This window comes from Eriocheir sinensis, chromosome 40 (assembly GCF_024679095.1).
Source record: "Eriocheir sinensis breed Jianghai 21 chromosome 40, ASM2467909v1, whole genome shotgun sequence".
Lineage (NCBI taxonomy): Eukaryota > Metazoa > Arthropoda > Malacostraca > Decapoda > Varunidae > Eriocheir > Eriocheir sinensis.
In genome coordinates this window covers 16923390-16945612 of record NC_066548.1, presented here as the reverse complement: position 1 = coordinate 16945612, position 22223 = coordinate 16923390, and positions in this window count along the sequence as shown.

Genomic DNA, 22223 nt, shown 5'->3' with positions numbered 1-22223 from the left:
AAAAAGACCGAGGAAAACTTATAGGATGGGAGAAGAAAACTTAAAGGTGGTACATGAAGAAAAAGATTTGGGAGTAACGATGCAAGCCACATGAACAAGCTATTTGGAGAAACCTACAGGATGATGCAAAATATAAGGGTATTATTCCATTTTATGGACAAAGAAATAATGAAGAAAATAATAACAACGCTGATAAAACCAAGACTTGAATATGCTGCAATTGTACAGTAGCCTCACAAAAAGAAGGATATCAGAAAGTTGGAAAGGATACAGAGAATTGCAACTTAAATGGTCCCAGAACTCTCGAATATGACGTGTGAAGACAAATTAAAGGAAATGGACTTGACGACACTGGAACAAAGAAGGGAGAGAGGAGATCTGATCACGCTGTATAAGTTGGTAAATAAGTTTGATGAGGTGGATAGGGATGATCTCTTCTCAATTGCGAGAACGCAGGGGCTGAGAGGACATGGAAAGAAACTTAATAAAGGAACCTGTTTGAGTGACTTGAAAAATTATTGTTTTCCACATAGAAGTGTTAACACATAGAACAGCTTGCGGGAAGAGGTTATGGAGGCAAGCAGTGTCCAACAAATGAAGATAATGCTCGATGACTGCATAGATACTGAGACGGGACTATTAGAGCTTAGCTCGGGCCCGGTAGACTACAAATAGCTAAATACAAATAGGTAAATACTCACACACACACACACACCAAATGTCCAGACAGGCAACGACCGTCGGCAATCAGACTAACCAACACCAAGACACACACACACAAAAAAAAAAAAACATTCATGGAGCGTGGGAGACTTTGTCGTGCCCAGAGTCGGCACAGTGTTAATTAAGGGAACCTAAGGCAGGTACACAATTGACTTTATGATTTTAATATTTGCTCTGCTCTAAGGATATCGTCGACGCCATTATACGCTTGTTGAGCAAGTCAGTAACACCGTGGGACTAATCCGTTGAGTGAGTTCTTGATAATACCCACCATTGTTTTGCATTACACTATCAAGGGTTGTAAAACTTTTGGTGACCTTGACATCCTCGTCACGTCAGCGTTCCACAAGAACACGATTTGCTGGGATTCGGTCTATTGTTGACTTCCTGGGCGTGAACACGGACTGCTGAGGTCACAAATATTTAGCAGATGAAATCAAATTCGTATCAGCAGCAGATGAGTGAGCACTTTGTTCGGTGCACTGAGCAGTGTAATTCCAAATTATCTGTTGCCGATCTAGCTGTCCGCTTTGCCTTTTTAGATAGGGACAACCAACACCCTGGTCCATTAAGGAATAATAGCACAAGACTGCCACACGACAGCAGCACCGCATGCAACCCATGGATCATGGCTTCTCCCCCTGCTTTCAGCACCTCCGCACTGATATTACAGACACCAGCTGCCTTTCAACTTCCTCACAGTTTGTCTCACCTCTGTAAGAGAGGAGGCAGGGTGCTTTATCTTCACCCTAGCCATGGTGGTGTTCGTGAAAACTAACCTACTGAGGTCCGTGGACCAACATAATGCCACATCTAACCTAAAGAAAAATAATCCTACTTGCAAGACTGGCACAGCCAGGCATACAGGATAGCGGTGAGGTGCTAATCCCCACCAGCCCTTTTTGTTGACAGGGCAGGAATTAAACACATAGTTTATGATGAGCACTATCGCCGGCACTGAAATCTGTTTGTGGCGGTCGGTGCGTGGCGTACTGAGGGGGTTGTTTATTATTTTTATATTTACTTATTTTATTTTTTTATTTTTTTACGTTTACGCCTATGGCACCGATAGACTTTCTGGTGAGGCCTGATGGTCGGCCCCAGCCCGTTGTAGCGCAGGCAAGTGTTTATAGTGGCGCCATCTTGCAACGGTTCATGCTGCTCTCCGGAGCTCATCTTTGATCATAGAATCTAGAGTCCGGGTTGATAGGTGGTCTTCTGGACAGAAAATCTGTAGTCTTAGGTCACTCGGCGGTGACTGAAAAATCCCAGCTTGTGGCACCGGGCGGAGCGCGAACCCCCGTCCTCCTGGACGCGGCAGGGTGCGATCCCGCGTCCTCTTGGCCGCGGCTCCGCCACGCTTTCCACTCAGCCCCCGCCTGTTGAATCGAGTGGTAGGCGCATCCTGTGGTAGAAGGTGGCGGTGGCGTGGATGGTGCAGCAAGTCCTCGCCGAACTTTCTGTGTTCGTTGTAGTGCATGTCAGAGAGCCTCGGCAGACTCAGGGTGGTCAGGGCATTGTCGCAGGTGTGGTAAGTAGGGCCTAAAATGACCCTGCATGCCTGTTTCTGTGCCCTCTCAAGCTGCTGTCGTTGAATGAGGGTCAGAGAAGTATAAACTATAGAGGATGGCCATATACTGCACAACTCTGCTGCGGGTGGCCTCAGCGCCGTGAGTCTTCGGAGCATGTGAAGCTTGTAAGAGACTGATCTAACGTTTTTTGTTTGTTTGTTTGTTTGTTTTGTTTGTTGCTTTTTTAAGTCCTGACCTGTAGTGCCGGTAGGTTTTCTTGTTTGGGCCTGGTGGTTGGCCCAAGCCAGTCATGGCTCAGGTGAGTGTTTAAAGGAGCGTCATCTATTCTTGGATGGTGACGTGCTAGTTCCAGCTGAGCTGGTCGTCCTCAGTAATGCCAAGTAGTTTGGTCGCTTGGACTATCTGGATGTGACTGCAGCCAACTGACAGGTGTGGAGATGGCACTCATCTTTTGGAGGTTAACAAGTGCATCACCACGGTCTTAATGTGGTTGACTGTGACACAGGTGTCCACCGCCCATGTTTGAAGGCTGTCAACCGACGTTTGAAGGGATGTGGTCTACAAGGTCAAATGCTTTCTTGAAATCGACAAAATCCAGGGCAAGGAACGTGTTACGTTTGTCCAAATGGCTGTGTATGAAGTCGAGGAAGTTGACAAGACAATGAGTAGTGGAGGAATATTCCATTTTACCAAACTGTCAGATCTCAGTGAATCTACTCATAGCATAATAATTTTAGTTAAAAATTAAATATCCACAAATGAGGCTGTAAATGGGTGTGATGGCGACTGCCATTAGGAGACTGTGGACTGAAAGTTTTAGGGTCGAGAGTGACGTATGGAATTTTCTACTCGCTTGGGCAGGTGTTTTGTTCAAGAGAAACATTAATTATGGAGAAGAGGGGAGTGGCAAGTTCTGGGTCAAATTCCTTATATATTTTATTAATGCCGGTAGGATTTCTTGAGGGGTCTCTTTGACGACCCCAACCTGTGAGCTGCAGAGGTTGCCGTTATATATGACTTGCTTGGTCCATGTTGCCCCCCGGTGCTCCACTTGAGCGAAGTCACTGAAGTTAAGGGTTATTGAAGATCTGGGTAGCATGTGGGTCTTCCGCCACTCGGCAATGGTTGGAGATTGTCACCGTTCATCCTACCTAGGTCCAACGTTGATTACTCGACTATCGCTGTGTGTGTGTGTGTGTGTGTGTGTGTGTGTGTGTCAACTACGTAAATATAGGTGTAAACTCGTGTAGTAAAGCAAAATTGCTTTGCAATCACCAAATCTGTTATCATGGGCATAATGATTATAAAGATAATAAAATTAAAAACGTTATAGACGTGTTTGACATTTATCTTTATTATGGTGTTATTTATTACATGGTTACCTGTATAGTACATGTAATGCCGATGACCAACAAATGGTAACAAATAAACCTGTAATCGATAAAGGATATGGATAAAAAAAATGAGCAAGGTTAGACCTATCATGGTTGTAAGTTTATCAGCAAAATGGGTAAATATAGGACTAGAAATAAGTTATGATGTACTATATGATTACGTTACTTTGTATGGGGCGATTGGCCACCGGCTGATAATATTGTTATCTCTCTCTCTCTCTCTCTCTCTCTCTCTCTCTCTCTCTCTCTCTCTCTCTCTCTCTCTCTCTCTCTCCACCCCGTGTGTGTGTGTGTGTGTGTGTGTGTGTGTGTGTGTGTACAGGTGTAATTGTATACATGCTGGTGCAATATATTAATAGTGAGTCGAAAGGCAATTTTTTAAAGATTGTGGGTCTTTTCCTAACCGTATTATTTTCCCAGCTACTGAGTAACTACATGCGTTTGTTTGCAGGTTGAACAGCTAACAATATTGCAGATCATATTTGACCCAGAGTTTGGACGGTCGTTTAGGGATCGCATCCGATTATGGCTGTGACGGAGGAACACATCCGCGAGGTGAGTGTTAAAGGTCGCTGTGTAGCGCTTATATATCGTCAAGATAATATGGATCCATCATTGGATTTACTACATACTATACTGATAAAAACATCTTGCAATATTTTCCTAATAAGCAACATTCAAGGTAATCCAAGGTAAGTAGATGAGTGTTAATCCGAAATCCGCTTTACCCGTAATCACTAAATGTCGCACTATAAAAAGAAAGTTTTAAACACACACACCCCACATTATATCGCTCCGCATAATGGAATATTTATTGTATGGTGCGGCGTCTCCCGGAGATAACAGTGAATTTACTGTCCGTGAAGTGTGCCAGACATTGTAAACGAGTGTGAAACTCAATCGTGAACCGTTCTCGTGATATATTTTGTGATGTTTCTTTCATAACTGTTCACTGGGAATTTGGGGATAATATAAACTAATATGTCTGCTGTATTTACGGTAAGTGTGCTTTCCCTGTATTGAATACTAGCACCAGTCATAAGCCACATTGTTTATGACCTCATCTTAAAGTCGCATAATTTTAGGTCAGTGTTATACCCATTTACGCCTGGAAGGTCTTACTCAATGAAAAGTATTCATGAATGTATTCATGAATACTTTGAAGAAGAATTAACATTTGTATTCGAATTATAATCATAATTCGAAATATAAATGTGATGTATTCGAATTTGTATTCGTATTCGTTGGAATTTGAAGTATTTGCATTCGTATTCGAATACGCAACTCTGGTATTCACTCCATCCGTAGAGTCGAGCACTCTGAAAACAAACTCCGCATTACTATTTAATAAATAGGGGTGCGTAATATTGTGTAGATCATGATATAATAAAAGAAATGGTGACAAGACTTCAGCAAATGGGCTACATTAAGCAGATGGTCATGTGCCTTCTACATGCAATCAATGACCTCATGCTATTCGGAAAGTGCTTTTTTAATCAGCACTTGAGAGAGAGAGAGAGAGAGAGAGAGAGAGAGAGAGAGAGAGAGAGGTCCATCCCAACACTACAAATTTTAGGGGATGGGGAAGAACGAGTTTTCACATACCTCATTAATTGTGGTGTGCAAAGTATGTTTTTTTATTTGTCATTCTATGTAGATTTCTTTAATATGATTTGTATACTGTGATGTTGTCTTAATTTATAGCATTGTTAGACCTCATGTTTTGATGATATAAAAATTTCATTTTTCCTCTTTTTTTGAGTAGTAATTTCTCTTTTTTTAATGCGTTATCGTTATTTGTGATACCTGGCACCTATAACAGCATGGCTGCTTTTGATTATAATTATTTTAAAGTTTTCTTCCGAAAACCTACCCAAATATTTAACAAAGTTAATTTTGAGATACGTTTTTATTTTTGTCACTGATATGCTTATATTCCTTTTACTTGAAATGATGATTTAAATATAAAGAAAACAGTATAACATTTTTTTTTTAAATCAAACTACACCAGGAATAAATAAACATCCGCTTCCAACTAGATTTTTGTGAAAAAATTCTCTCTCTCTCTCTCTCTCTCTCTCTCTCTCTCTCTCTCTCTCTCTCTCTCTCTCTCTATATATATATATATATTTATATATATATATATATATATATATATATATATATATATATATATATATAATAGTTTTATTTCGCCCAGCAACATACATAAAAAAACTAGACAAGAAAAACGAAGATCAAACGTGATACATATACGTTTAAATAATAGACAACCTATAAGTATATATGCGTGTGCACGGCACACTTATACACAATCTGCACGAACAGAAGACCCAGCCACTCCTGCCGCATAAGTCCACATACATAGGCCGAGCTCTGTCTGGCAGAGGTGATGAAGGATGAGCTAGTCCATCTGGAAAGCCCCAGAAGCCGCTTGAGGATGTCGTTATGACAAACCCTAAGACGGTTCATGGAGTCAGCCCTATACCGCGACCACAGCGAATTGTAGTAGAGAGAGTAGCAGTGGCTCCCGCTGATGTCTGGCAGTCCACCCTTGAGTGTGGCGGCTGTACTACCATGCACTCTGTCTTGGTGGTGTTGTAGACAATATCGTACGTGGCAGCTCTCTACTTCAGGATGGTGATGGTGCCATCCACAGAGTCGTTGAAGTTGATTTTCTTCATCGTTGGTTTCCCTTCCCCCTCCTCCTCCGCGGACGGGGTATAGTCTCCTCGGGGTTGATGACGATAGTGGGAAGTTTCCTTTTGAGGCCCTCGTCCATTCCGTCGTAGAATTGATAGTTGATATTGATGGTCAAGCCTCTTGAAAAAAATACAAAAGAACGAGGAATAACTCATTAGGCAAACTTCACACACACATACACACACACACACACACAGTCACCACAAGGGACACACCACTCCACACACACAGTCACCGCAAGCAACACTCCACACAAAATCTCATCAGGCCCCTGAATTCTCTTAGCCGGGTTCATCGTGAAATGAAGGTATATACAGAGAGGTATTCCATCCGCGCATCCCAGGTCACGTGACTGTGACTCATGTGAGCCTCAGGTCGGTGCGAGGCTGGGGCTCATTCACTCAGTCTAACCTTGACATCAGCTCGTTGCGCACGCGCCGCGCCCCAGTTCCCCAAGCCGCAATCTGACCTCGCCCGCAACCTTGAGACCAGATTTTTTTTTCGCCTTAAAATGCCCAATAGTTGTGCTGTGCGCTGCTGCCATAACACGAAAAAGAGGACGAAAGGATGTATAAGGTTTTTCCGTTTCCCGAGAGATGAGAAACTGAGAAAAAGATGGATTTTGTTGTGTGCCCTTAAATACAGAGAGAGAGAGAGAGAGAGAGAGAGAGAGAGAGAGAGAGAGAGAGAGAGAGAAAGGGGGGAGGGAGAGTATGTCAAATTGGAATAGATGCCCTTAAATACAGAGAGAGAGAGAGAGAGAGAGAGAGAGAGAGAGAGAGAGAGAGAGAGAGAGAGAGAGAGATTATTATATTTTTTTGTCAAATTTGATTAAATTTGTCTTATATACAGAGAGAGAGAGAGAGAGAGAGAGAGAGAGAGAGAGAGAGAGAGAGAGAGAGAGAGAGAGAGAGAGATTTATTATAGTATGTCAAATTGAATAAATGCCTCTTAAATACAGAGAGAGAGAGAGAGAGAGAGAGAGAGAGAGAGAGAGAGAGAGAGAGAGAGAGAGAGAGAGAGAGAGAGAGAGAATTCTTGTTATTATAAATATGCCAGATTGAGAAATTGAAATAGAGCCCCTTAAATACAGACAGAAAGCTGAGAGAATGGGACCACTTGGTGGTTGAGAGGATGGGGGGGGGGGTGAGTGATGGGGTGGGAGCGTATCACGGGCTACAGGAGCGCGTTTGGAGATCATCACCTTCACACAGCCCATCCCAGACTAACGCTGGCTCCCAGAGCGAGGCGGTCAAAGGAGGCTCACGTGACGCACATGCGCGGGCGAGACCAAAATAAGCCGAGCGGATGGAATACCTCTCTCTGGGTGAGCTGAGTGTTTACGTGGGAGACGCGTTTTTTTTTTAATTTTTTATACAGAACCAAACATATCCTTTTTAGGCATCTCATCGAGCGACCCCGCGTTGGATCCTTCCCACCCGCATTTGTCTTCTAACTCTACCTATATTTCTCTTTTCCCTCAATCAGTTGCATAGGCCTCCCCACTCCGCCTATAGTTCTCTTTTCTCTCAATCGCCGGTCTTATTACTCCTTTTCTGTCCCGCCTACATTTTTGCTTTCTTTTAATCACAAAATTTGTTTTTATAAAGGGGGTGGAGCGTCTGTAACCAAGTGAGTTTCTAAGCCTCTCTTTGTGTCGAGATATCGCATGGTGACACCCGCATAGTCCTTTTTACCCCCCCCCCCCACACACACACACGCGCCAAACATTGTTTTTTTGCTTACCTTCAGTGTATCCCGCGATGTTGCAATAATGCAGAATCGCTGTAGTAAATGGTTTCCATTGAAGGATTTGATAGTTAATTAACGGGTCTGAAAGACAAAGGGAAATATGTATACAACATACACTGGTAAAAAAAAAAGAACATATAGCTAAGAGTTGTGAAAATATATATATACAAAAAAAATTATAATAAGTACTTACCACGTTCAATGATAGAGAAGAGAAAACGTCGGCGGTAGGCATTTATCACCAATTTGGTAACCCTCTAAGTGTTATGTATTTATTTATTTATTTATTTTATTTATATTATATATATTTTTTTTACGTGGGTCCAACGTTTCAATATTGCCTTTTACAATATTTATAAATGTTTCCCCGAGGACAAAAGGTTCTTACACAGTCAGGCATATTAAACAGCTAGTCTGTACCCCAAGCGTACTATAAACTTATCATTATTAACAAACTGTCCTTTATTAAACTTGGCATGAATACATCGCATGACATGCTGTAGACTCTGATGACTGAGTAAATAAATAAACTACATGGCATGTATTTCGCATAAAATGGGTTGTGTCCCTTGTAAGCGGTATGCTAACTTAATGACCTTCATAAACGGTGACTCTTGAATGACGCGGTGTAAACTCATTAAGTTAAGGGAGGGGTCTAGGTTATAGCTATCAAAGTACCCTAATGTTAGTGTTTCATAATTAATATATACGGTAATCCAGTGTCCGAGTGTAAAATTATCCCACTCTAAAATCAAAAGAATGAATGTGCAAGGTATATTTTTATCCTTCGCCAAGCTTACCAGTTCATCAAAGTGACTTTCAGCGTGGCAGCCTAAAAAGTGGGTTCTAAGACCTAATCGTTCTCGTAAACCATTTTATATTTCCAGTGCGTTCATGACGGTTTACGCAAGCACAATACACCGCACATGACGGTGAGCGTCTAGATTAATGAGTCCTGTCGTCTCGGCAAAATACAGAACGATAAAATTCTTATTATGTCCCTTAGCGAAGGTGAGATTAATTCGCATATTACCAGATTTTTCAAGCGGAATATCGAAAGCCTACGATAGAGTCTGCCACCAGTCTTTGCTTTCTAAACTGCCCTCTTTTGGATTCTATCCTTCTCTCTGTTCCTTTATCTCCAGTTTCCTTTCCGTCCGTTCTATCTCTGCGGTGGTAGACGGTCACTGCTCTTCCCCTAAACCTATCAACAGTGGCGTTCCACAAGTTGTCCTTCAACGCCTCAAAAACACAGTTTCTCCACCTATCCACTCGACACAATCTTCCAAACAACTATCCCCTATTCTTTGACAACACCCAGCTATCACCTTCCTCAACACTAAACATCCTCGGTCTATCCTTAACTCAAAATCTCAACTGGAAACTTCATATCTCATCTCTTACTAAATCAGCTTCCTCGAGGCTGGGCGTTCTGTACCGTCTCCGCCAGTTCTTCTCCCCTGCACAGTTGCTGTCCATATACAGGGGCCTTGTCCGCCCTCGTATGGAGTATGCATCTCATGTGTGGGGCTCCACTCACAGCTCTTCTGGACAGTCGTCTCATCAGCTCTCCTCCTCATACTGATAGTCTTCACCTCTTAAATTCCGCCGCAATGTTGCCTCTCTTCTATCTTCTATCGATATTTCCACGCTGACTGCTCTTCTGAACTTGCTAACTGCATGCCTCCCTCCCGCGGCCCTGCTGCACTCGACTTTCTACTCATGCTCATCCCTATACTGTCCAAACTCCCTAAGAGTTAACCAGCATCTTCACTCTGTCATCCCTCCCGCTGGTAAACTCTGGAACAATCTTCCTTCATCTGTATTTCCTCCTGCCTACGACTTGAACTCTTTCAAGAGGAGGGTATCTCCCGAAACTGACTACCTATTCTTCGGCCACCTCTTTGGATTCTTTTATTTTTTTTATTAATGTTTACTTTTTGTGCCCTTGTGCGGCCTCCTTTGCTGTAAAAAAAAAAAAAAAAAAGGGCTCTGTCCTATCACCCACTCTCTTCCTGTTATTCATCAATGATTTTCTTTCTATAACAAACTGTCTTGTCCACGCATACGCCGACGACTCCACTCTGCATTATTCAACTTCTTTCAATAGAAGACCCTCTCAACAGGAAGTACACGACTCCAGACTGGGGGCTGCAGAACGCTTAACCTCAGACCTTGCTATCATATCCGATTGGGGAAGAAGGAACCTTGTGTCCTTCAATGCCTCAAAAACTCAATTTCTCCACCTATCAACTCGACACAATCTTCCAAACGCCTATCCCCTATTCTTCGACAACACTCAGCTATCACCATCTTCAACACTAAACATCCTCGGTCTATGCTTTACTCAAAATCTCAACTGGAAACTTCACATCTCCTCTCTCGCTAAATCAGCTTCCTCGAGGTTGGGCGTTCTGTATCGTCTCCGCCAGTTCTTCTCCCTCGCGCAGTTGCTATTCATATACATGGGTCCTGTCCGCCCTCGTATGGAGTATGCATCTCACGTGTGGGGAGGCTCCACTCACACAGCTCTTCTGGACAGAGTGGAGTCCAAGGCTCTTCGTCTCATCAGCTCTCCTCCTCCTACTGATAGTCTTCTACCTCTTAAATTCCGCCGCGATGTTGCCTCTCTTTCTATCTTCTATCGATATTTCCATGCTGACTGCTCTTCTGAACTTCCTAACTGTATGCCTCCCCTCCTCCCGCGGCCCCGCTGCACACGACTTTCTACTCATGCTCATCCCTATACTGTCCAAACCTCTTATAAAAGAGTTAACCAGCATCTTCACTCTTTCATCCCTCACGCTGGTAAACTCTGGAACAATCTTCCTTCATCCGTATTCCCTCCTGCCTACAACTTGAACTCTTTCAAAAGGAGGATATCAGGACACCTCTCCTCCCGAAACTGACCTTTCTTTCGGCCACCTCTTTTGATTTTTTTTTGGGAGCAGCGAGTAGCGGGCTTTTTTTTATTATTGTTTTCTTTTTTTGTGTGCCCTTGAGCTGTCTCCTTCGTTTAAAAAAATAAAAAAAAATCCACATCCTCAGTGACGACGTTCACACTGTGCCGACTCTGGGCCGAGACAACACAGCGACTACTGCATTTGACAAGTCGGCTCCCACGCTCCAAGAATTTTTTGGCGTCTTGGTGTCAGCTACCATGATTGCCGACTGTCTGGGAGATTCGGCCACCTAGTTGGCTGAATGTCTGCGGCATGCTGCCAACTAGTTTCAAGACGAGTCTCAACGGTCAATTTTTGAAATGGCGCCATGTCTATGACAACCACGAATCTGCCGACCGATTGGCCGACAGTCTTGACGGTCTTGACGACAGCCTTCCAGATTGTCTGTCACTGGTTGGCCGACTAGCTGGCCGACTGTTACCAAGGAGTTGGCCGACGGTCTTCCTGACCGTCTTCGCGACTGACTTGGCGACTGTCTTGGCGGCAGCCTTGCCGTTCCTTAAAATACGGAATCGCTCTGTATTCGAGAATGAAATGTATCGTTCAGTTTTGAACCAATACGGAACGGCATTTGTTCGGTACGGTATTTTATTATCTAAATGGTCAAGCTGATAAAATTCAGTATCTTAAAATTGTAGTGAGCGCATTTTTCGGTTAATCACAAAACCAGCCCGTAAAATTTGTCAAAGGTTCGTCCTAAAATACGTGTATAATACGCGACGTAACGACCCTCCCCCCCCCTCCCTCTTGCCTCCACCAGCAGCGTGCTGCGGCTGTCACTCATTGCATGCTCGAGAAATTTTATAGTTGCCACCCGTTCCTTTAAATATGGATCCATTCCGTAGTGGAGAGTGAGATGTTGCATTCCACATTTTTCTGACCTCAGGGTGGCAACCTGTCATTCAACACAAGAGAGATCGAGGCAAAAGGAGTACGTGCATGCGTACTGTGCGGCTCCCAAGTTTGTGCCAGCGAAGCGTAACCATGCCCATTTGTTATTGTCCTTGTGATTGCAAAATAAATATATAAATTTCTTGAATGCGGCTGTGTTAGCCAATATTTCTGAGCCGACAGTCGTCACGAACGTCCTTCATTAGGCGAAGACTGTCGTCACGACAATCCCTCATCATTCTTTATTAAGTAGTCGGCACAGACGACTGTGCCGACAGGAAACAGTAAAAATTTGAAAAATGGCCCCAACAGTCGTCACGACTGTCTCAAGACAAGCCAAGACTGTTGACGACAGTCGTCACGACTGCCCCAGACCTCCCTCAGATCTCAACCGGAAGTGACGGTTTGTCCAGACTCTTGCCGACTCTTGTCGTGAAAGTTTAGCATGGAATACTTTTTTGCGCTACCCCTCACGACTCCAGACTCCCGTCACGACGTCGGGACAGCAGTCTCGAGACCTCTTTCAAGACACGCCCTTTTCATCAAGACCTGTACCCTAGAGTCGTGGGTTGTCTTGATCAGAGTCGGCACAGGGTGAACGGGGCTTTAAGCCCCGTTCACACTGTGCCGACTCTGGGCCACGGCTACTCACGACTCTAGGGTACACGAGGTCTTAGGTGTTGATGTGAAAGGGTCGGGCATGTCTTGAAAGAGGTCTTGAGACTGTTGCCGAATGTTGCGCTTAATCATACATTTTTCCTGTTTATTTCCCCCTGTGAAATAACCCTCGTCATATGTTTCTACGATACCCTTCGCCCCCTCATAATCACGGTGGCAGAAGGCGGTGTGACCAAGTGAATCTAATTTTTCATGACGGATTGAAGTTATCATTTTCATAAAACTACGATAATTCTACAGAGGGATCGTTTCTACTATTTGTTCGTTAAAATAACACGTGCATGACTTGTATAGGGTATTACTGTGCTCATTGGCAAAAACAGCATAATCTGCATCATCGAGTTTCGTTCCGTCCCTCTTCTTTAGGGAGATTTTCGTGTCAAGAGTTAATGTTGACAAGTCTAGAAATTGCCCGGGTACCCCTGGAATTCCAAATTCGATATAGCTGTCAGTAATCTCATTACTACCCCCGTCTAAATTAACGGGGAGACAATCAAGTTTACGTCTAGCCGCGATGGAAGACTCAATAGGGTTTTTAACCTTGTTCTTTAGCAAAGGAACTATTTGCACTGCCAAGACCTGAGAGGGTATGTATTATGGCAGATGCAGGCATTGATAAAGAGGCAGAGCCAAGTGACCAGGCTGGGAGATACATACCTAAAGGCGTCAGAGGGAAGCCCATCAACGCCCAGTGCCTCGCTGCTGGAGAGCGTCCGCAGTATCTTTCTCAGCTCACTGTGGTCGACACTGCGAAAACCCTCCAGCGTCACCCCGCGCAGCTCGCTCCAGAGGGCCCTCTAACTCTCCACGTCTGCCACACAGTTCAGGGTACCCTCGAAGTGGTCAACCCACGTGGTGGCAATGACCTCCCCCACGGCCTGATCTACACGTAAGGGGAGCGTGTGAGAGTCCGGGGACAGGGCTCGTAGGCCGCCCCAGAAGCCGGCTGCGTCACCGCCAGCCAGCTGGGCAGCCAGCGCCTCAACTCGTAGCTCCTCCTCATGAGCCGTGGTGCCCCTCATCATCTCCGCCAGAGGGCACGCGTGGGCTGCCGCCGGCCCTCCACTCCAGGTAGGACCCCCTGGCAACAACGTGCGCCTCCCGCACCACCTCATTCTAGCCAGGAATCTGCCTCCATCGTTTCGGGGTTTTCACATCCACATCTGATAGGGCTTTCCTAGAGGTTGTAGGGATTACATGGGTATTTCAAAATTTTAGTAATAGTTTGAAAGGACCTCGGTAGCCTCTTACTGAAAAACACTCATGAGAAACTAACTCCTCTTCTTTATCTTCATTATATATATATATATATATATATATATATATATATATATATATATATATATATATATATATATATATATATATATATATATATATATATATATATATATATATATTTGATGAGAAAGTCGAAAGCGTCCTGAAATAGGGTCATGAATATCAGTTCATTCGATGGGTTGCTGCGGTGTGGGGGAAGAACGGTCTTGTTCAATCTACATTTTTGTCAAACATTTCCGTCTGTCCCTCATCATCTATCTCTCGTCTTCTAGAAGTGAACTTACGTACCACTTGTGCCTAAGATGGATAACGGCCCTAATATTTCTTTCTTCTTTCTTTACCTTTTCTATATTTTTATCTTGAACATCTCGAATCGTTTTATTTTACTCGCATCGTTTATTTTACTACTATCATCCTTTGGCTTATATCCCTCTCTCTGTATAGTTACGTCCAGTTTCCTTTCAAACCGATAGCTGTGCTAGAGGATCACTATTCTACCGATGAACTTTTGAGCAGTGGCGTTTCGTAGGGCTCTGATGTATATCATACTCTTTCACCCTCCTTCATAAATTATCTACTTTTCAAATATACTGTTTGATATATTTCTACGCCGACGACACCACTCTGCCTTAATCAACATCTTTTAGAAACAGACCCTCACAGCAAGAATTACATGACTTAATTAATGCTGGACGCTTAACGCAATACATTGCTTACATTTCCGAATGGGACAAAATGAACTTGGTCCTTCACTGCCTCGAAAACTCAATATTTTTAGACTGTCAACTCGAAACATTCGTCCAAATACCTATCCCTTTTTATTCACTAACATTCAGCTGTTTTTTCTTCTAAACTTATTCGCTCAATCCTTAACTCAACGTGGTATCATCCCCACACGTTTTATTTCTCCTACCATATGCTTTCCATATACAAAAACATTATTCTTCTCCGTATTGATTATGGTTCTCATAAATGGCGGGGTTCCATTCGCACAGAACTAATGGACAAAGAGGTTCCTCGTCTCATTGACTCCTCTTATTGCCAGGGCAATCTCTTACCTTTCAAACTAAACGCCACAATGTGTAATACGTTCTATCTTCAATCTTTCCAGGGTCCTGTTACACACGACGTGTTTTCGCTCATCCACAGGTGTCTGTTTCGACAACACACATCTCGCCTTCTTCTACACTAAACATCCTCGGTCTATCCTTAACTCTATTCTATCGGAGAGCCGGTGGCTGAGTCGACAGAGTGACGGCGCCGCGTTCAGGAGGACGCGAGTTCAATTCCCGCCAGGTGCCACCAAGCTGGGATTTTTCAGCCGCCGCCGAGTGGCTTAAAACTACCCACACGCTGTCCAGAAGACCATCTATCAACCCGGACTCCAGATTCTAGGATTAAAGATGAGCTCCGGGAGGGCAGCATGAGCCGGTGCAAGATGGCGCCACTGTAAAACACTCGCCTGCGCCAGAACGGGCTGGGCCGACCATCAGGCACCACCGGGAAGAAGCCTTGGGCCGACCATCAGGCCCCACCGGGAAGAAGCCTACCGGCGCAATAGGCCGCGACGTAATAAAAAAAAAAAAAAAAAAAAAAAAGGAACTTCATATATCTTCTCTCGCTAAACCAGCTTCCTCGAGGTTGGGCGTTCTGTATCATCTCCGCCAGTTCTTCTCCCTCACACAGATGCTGTCCATATACAGGGCCTTGTCCGTCCTCATATGGGGTAAACATTTCATGTTTTGGGGGGCTCCACACACACAGCCTTACTAGACAGAGTTTATTATAAAGCTCTTCGTCTCATCAATTCTCCTTTTCTTGCTAGCAGTGTCTACCTCTTAAATTCCGCCATAATGTTGCATCTCTTTCTATCTTCTATCGATATTTTCATGCCCACTGGTCTTCTGAACTTGCTAACTGCATGGTTCTCCCCCTTCCGGGGCCCCGCTGCACACGGCTTTCTACCCTAGCTCATCCCTATATTGTTCAACCCCTTATGCAACAGTTAACCAGCATAAACATTTCCTCCTGCATATGAATTAAAATCTTTCAAGAGGAGAGTATGAAGACATCTCTCCACCGGAGATTGACCTCTCTTTTGGCAATTCTTTACTTTTCTCTTTTATAGGATCAGCGATTAGCAGGCTGGTTTTTTTCTTCACTTTTTTTGGTGGCCCTTGAGCTGTTTATTTTCGAATAAATATATATATATATATATATATATATATATATATATATATATATATATATATATATATATATATATATATATATATATATATATATAATATGCACTTCACCGCGAAGACGTATGTGTAGACATACCACACTGGGAAAAAGAAAAGGGAAATATAGTAAGTACTTTCGTATATTACATCTTCAGACTAAATGGTACATTTGACAGATCGAGACTCTTTATATACAAGGACAACGGCAAAAGCGAGGTCAGACAAACCCTCAGCGGAGAGGGAGGCGAAACATAATTAGTGGGATTTAAGGAAGGATTATTCTGATCTTGCCCAACAGCAGGTGAGGGGGCTTTGCTTGAGTCAAGTAAATACCTGTCAGGTGTTCATGGTGAATTCCGGAAATTATTAACCTCACTCAGACCTAAGTGTTTTCACGCGTCTGTTGTATGTGTGTGTGTGTGTGTGTGTGTGTGTGTGTGTGTGTGTGTACACACAGAGAGGATTACACCTGACTCCCCCTACGAGTGGGGAGTGCGGTAATAGATGTTAATGAAAAAGACGGAAAAAAACTAACTGATACAACTATTGTCTTTCAAATATGTTGAGGCCGGTCTGCCGGGGCCCGGAAGGGGAAGTCCCCCGGTGCGACGATGCCAGATGCACTAGCAACAATTAAAGGCTTAGCAAGGAAGTGCGATTTCTCTCTCTCTCTCTCTCTCTCTCTCTCTCTCTCTCTCTCTCTCAATGTGTGTGTGTGTGTGTGTGTGTGTGTGTGTGTGTGTGTCGGGTTATAATGAGTATCGACCTCCCGTGTACCTGCGGATTAGCGCGGTCAATGTACCCTTGAACCAGCCTCAGAAATAGCAACATTGGAGAACAGAGGTGCCACATTTTGTGATATCTATACAAAGTCATTGTTATCATTCCACTAGTACAATATTCAAAGCTCTCTATACATCCTTAGTAGGAATTTATATAAATGCACTATTATGAAGTTTCATATAGAAGTAATCGAACAATGAGACAATAATTGGTGCTAGTACATCTGGCAACGCCGCACCAGGGGACTTCCCCTTCCGGGCCCCTCCAGACCGGCCTCAACATATTTGGAAGACTATACTATAGTCTGTTCGTAGCATGAAGTCCGTTCAAGGTGTGGTACTTTCTGGAATTCCCATGAGTGCGGCGTGCCAGTTCGACCGCCAATTATCAGATTAGCACTCTCTCCCTACCTACCCACCCACAACCTCTCTCTCTCTCTCTCTCTCTCTCTCTCTCTCTCTCGACCGGGGGGAGGGACCTAAGGGGAGACGCCGACCACCACCATCATCACCACTACCACCACCACAACGTGGCAACATGGGAAAAAAAACTTGCCACATGTCATAGAATTTATACAAATCGTTGTTATAATCCTAAACATCGACACTCATTGTACTATGTAGCTATGTACTATATACAGAATATATAAAATATCACTTTCAAATAGCACATGGATGGAAAATAAGAGAGAGAGAGAGAGAGAGAGAGAGAGAGAGAGAGAGAGAGAGAGAGAGAGAGAGAGAGAGAGAGACGCATGTACGAAGGTTGATTTGGCAGGATGGCTAGAGGTAAACGACGATACCAGCTCCACCCTGAACGGACTTCATGGTCTGAACATACTATAGTACATTCCATTAATGTGTGTGTGTGTGTGTGTGTGTGTGTGTGTGTGTGTGTGTGTGTGTGTGTGTGTGTGTGTGTACACAGAGAGGATTAACTTGATTCCACCAGCAAATGGGAGTGAGGTAGGTGTTTATGATGAAAGTCGGAAAAAAAAACCCTACCTGACCACAACTACTAGTACATTCCATTGTGTGTATGTGTGTCTCTTCACCAACGTACCTGTTAAAGATGTACTGAATTTTCTCCCAAGTATTTTGGGTAGTAGTGTTGATGGCATACCCAGCAAAAACATCATAGAACTAATAAACTTATGTGTAGAAAATTAAAGTTTTGATTTTGAGGGGAAATTTTATGCACAAAAATTTGGTATGTCTATGGGAAATCCCCTCTCCCCTGTATTAACCAACTTATATATGGAGTACTTTAAAAATCACCTTTTGAGCACAATCAAGTACAAAAACATAGTGAGACTAAGATACGTGGATGACATCTATGTTTTTGGCCAACTTCCCAGATAACTGATAACTTCCTGGACAAATTAAACTCACTGGCCCCATCAATCAAGTTCCCTGTTGAAACAGAAGAAAAAAAGAATCCCTTCCTTGATGTAGAAATCATTAGAAAAAATGATTCGTTAAAAACTAAAGTATACAGAAAGCCAACTAATATCTTATCATATGTGCATTTGTTAATGTAAAAAAAAATCAGTTTTCATTTCTATGTATTTAAGAGCCTATATGATGGAATGGAGGCATACATTCCTCGTTCTTTCTGTACTCCTCACGCTAAAAAACCTTGGTTTAATCACGCTTGTTCTCGTGCTGTCAATGATAGAGAGGTAGCTCACAAAAGGTACCAGAGCCTTCAAACTAATGCTAATTATGAACTTTACATTTCTGCCCGAAATCGTACCAAATCTATTCTCCGACTAACCAAAAATTCTTTCATTAATAGAAAATGCCAAAACCTTGCTTTCTCTAACTCTTCCCGTGACTTCTGGCATCTAGCCAAAAACATCTTCTCCAACTTCACTTCTTCATCTTTCCCTCCACTCCTCAGTCCTGACGGCAACACTGCCGTCTCATCTATCTCTAAGGCTGAACTCTTTTCTCAAACTTTTTCTAAAAACTCCACTCTGGACGATTCTGGGCATATATCTCCTACTCATCCATCCCCCCTCTGACTCCTTTATGCCTGTTATAAAGATTCTTCAAAATGATGTTTTCTATACCCTCTCTGGCCTCAATCCTCAGAAGGTTTATGGACCTGATGGAGTGCCTCCTATTGTCCTTAAAAACTGTGCCTCCGTGCTGTCACCCTGCCTGGTCAAACTCTTTCGCCTCTGCCTGTCAACATCTACCTTTCCTTCTTGCTGGAAGTATGCCTTCATACAGCCTGTGCCTAAGAAGGGTGACCGCTCCAATCCCTCAAACTACCGTCCTATAGCTTCACTTTCTTGTCTATCTAAAGCTTTTGAATCAATCCTTAACCGGAAGATTCAAAAGCACCTTTCCACTTCTGACCTTCTATCTGATCGCCAGTATGGGTTTCTCAAGGGGCGTTCTTCTGGTGATCTCCCAGCCTTCTTAACTGACTCTTGTTCATCCTCTCTTAGCCGTTTCGGTGAAACTTTTGCTATTGCGCTGGACATATCAAAAGCTTTTGATAGGGTCTGGCACAAATCTTTGCTTTCCAAACTACCCTCCTATGGTTTCTATCCTTCTCTCTGTACCTTTATCTCCAGCTTCCTTTCTGATCGTTCTATTTCTGCCGTGGTAGACGGTCACTGTTCTTCCCCTAAATCTATTAACAGTGGTGTCCCACAGGGTTCTGTCCTATCTCCCACTCTTTTTCTGTTGTTCATTGATGATCTTCTTTCCAAAACGAACTGTCCTATCCATTCCTACGCCGATGATTCCACTCTGCATTACTCAACTTCTTTTAATAGAAGACCCACCCTAAAGGAACTTAACGACTCAAGGCTGGAGGCTGCAGAACGCTTAGCCTCAGACCTTACTATTATTTCCGATTGGGGCAAGAAGAACCTGGTGTCCTTCAACGCCTCAAAAACACAGTTTCTCCACCTATCCACTCGACACAATCTTCCAAACAACTATCCCCTATTCTTTGACAACACCCAGCTATCACCTTCCTCAACACTAAACATCCTCGGCCTATCCTTAGCTCAAAATCTCAACTGGAAGCTTCATATCTCATCTCTTACTAAATCAGCTTCCTCGAGGCTGGGCGTTCTGTACCGTCCCCGCCAGTTCTTCTCCCCTGCACAGTTGCTGTCCATATACAGGGGCCTTGTCCGCCCCCGTATGGAGTATGCATCTCATGTGTCTCCACTCACACAGCTCTTCTGGACAGAGTGGAGGCTAAGGCTCTTCGTCTCATCAGCTCTCCTCCTCATACTGATAGTCTTCTACCTCTTAAATTCCGCCGCAATGTTGCCTCTCTTTCTATCTTCTATCGATATTTCCACGCTGACTGCTCTTCTGAACTTGCTAACTGCATGCCTTCCCCCACTCCCGCGGCCCCGCTGCACTCGACTTTCTACTCATGCTCATCCCTATACTGTCCAAACCCCTTATGCAAGAGCTAACCAGCATCTTCACTCTTTCATCTCTCACGCTGGTAAACTCTGGAACAATCTTCCTTCATCTGTATTTCCTCCTGCCTACGACTTGAACTCTTTCAAGAGGAGGGTATCAGGACACCTCTCCTCCCGTATTTGATCTTGCTTTCGGCCACCTCTTTTGTTTCTTTTTTAGGAGCAGCGAGTAGCGGGCTTTTTTTATTATTGTTTTTTTTGTGTGTGTGCCCTTGAGCTGCCTCCTTTGCTGCAAAAAAAAAAAAAAAATACCCTGAATACTTGGAAGAAGAGTTAGGTATGATACAAAAAACGGCGAAAAGCTTAAATATCCTTCTTGTGTTGTTAGTCAGTGCCACACAACAGCAAGAAAACGCTTTCATCATGGAAAAGAAAGTGAGAAAAAACGGGAGATCGACAGAAGAACCCTTGTGCTACCCTATCACAAGAACCTTCTAGATGTAGTTCCCATATTAAGGAAATTAATATACAGGTAACTTTCAGGTATGAAAACACAATAAAACATTCCCTGATAAAGAACAGCCCACCGTCATCATCAGGCGTGGTATACAAAATACCTTGCAAAGACTGTAATAAGTTTTAAGCTGGACAAACTGGAAAGGATTTACGAACAAGAATATACCCACACAAATCCTGTGTAAGAACCGCACAGGAAGGAAGTGGTCTTTTTCAACATAAAGCATCATATGATCACCATATTGATTGGTCTAGTTCTAAGGTTTTAGCAAAATGTAAAGGTTTTGAAGAAAGGAATGAAATTGAGTCATGCCTTATTGCAGGGACCTACTCCACAAACATGAATATCGGGTACGGCCATTTCAAATGTGATAAATTACTAACTGATCTGATTGTTAAAAATACCCCCCCACTAACCCCCCCCCCCCCCCTCGCACACATACACACAATGGAATGTACTAGTAGTTGAGGTCAGGCAGATTTTTTCCGCCTTTCTTCATAAACACCTACCTCACTCCCACTTGTGGGTGGAATCAAGTTAATCCTCTCTGTGTACACACACACAGGATAATACAAATGAAAGCGAAGCCTCGTCTGGCGGCGGCCGCGGCGGCGGTCCAGCCGGTGTTGCGAGAAATACCTCCTCGCAGAAATACGTCGCATATACATGAGTGGGTCCAGGGAGGGCGCAGCCCCCCCTGGTTAGGAGGTTATGTAAAGTTCGGATGAAGTAATTTAAATACGCTCGCCCAAAACCCTCGATTTCCCATGGGTGTCTAAGTTGAACATCTCTGAGAGCTATTTTGCGGCTGCGGCGGAGGGTCCACAAAAAGGCATTGAAAAGTCAATCATTTAGTGATTTTAGGAGAAAAATACTATCTCCACGATAAACACCATCATATTTTGTCCAGAAATAAGCAGTTGGCTTCTCGAAATTAGTAGGCTACACTTTCGTGAATTACCCCTCCCCCTCCCCCCCCCCACACACACACATTAATGGAATGTACTATAAAAAAAAAGGATATTCACTTAAGCTAGATTCCTGGCGCCTAGGCAGATTGATAAGCTTGCAGCTGATTGGCTGCTCCGCTCTCCCGCTAACACTCATATCGGACCACATCTTGCTTGCTCGAGTGAGACATGTTTCTTTATTATATGCCATAGCTCAACTCATATACGAGCTAGCCAGTTTTGGTTCACACCATCAGACTCAGCAGTGACTGTAGAATCAAGATGTATTTTAAAAACTCGACAAAACAAATAAGAAAATGGTATTACGATGAGTTGAACCGTGAAGATGTTAAAAAAATGTTTATAACATGTTTTACATATGCTCACTGTTTTCAACAGTTGTTCATTGACTGCAGAAACATATTATT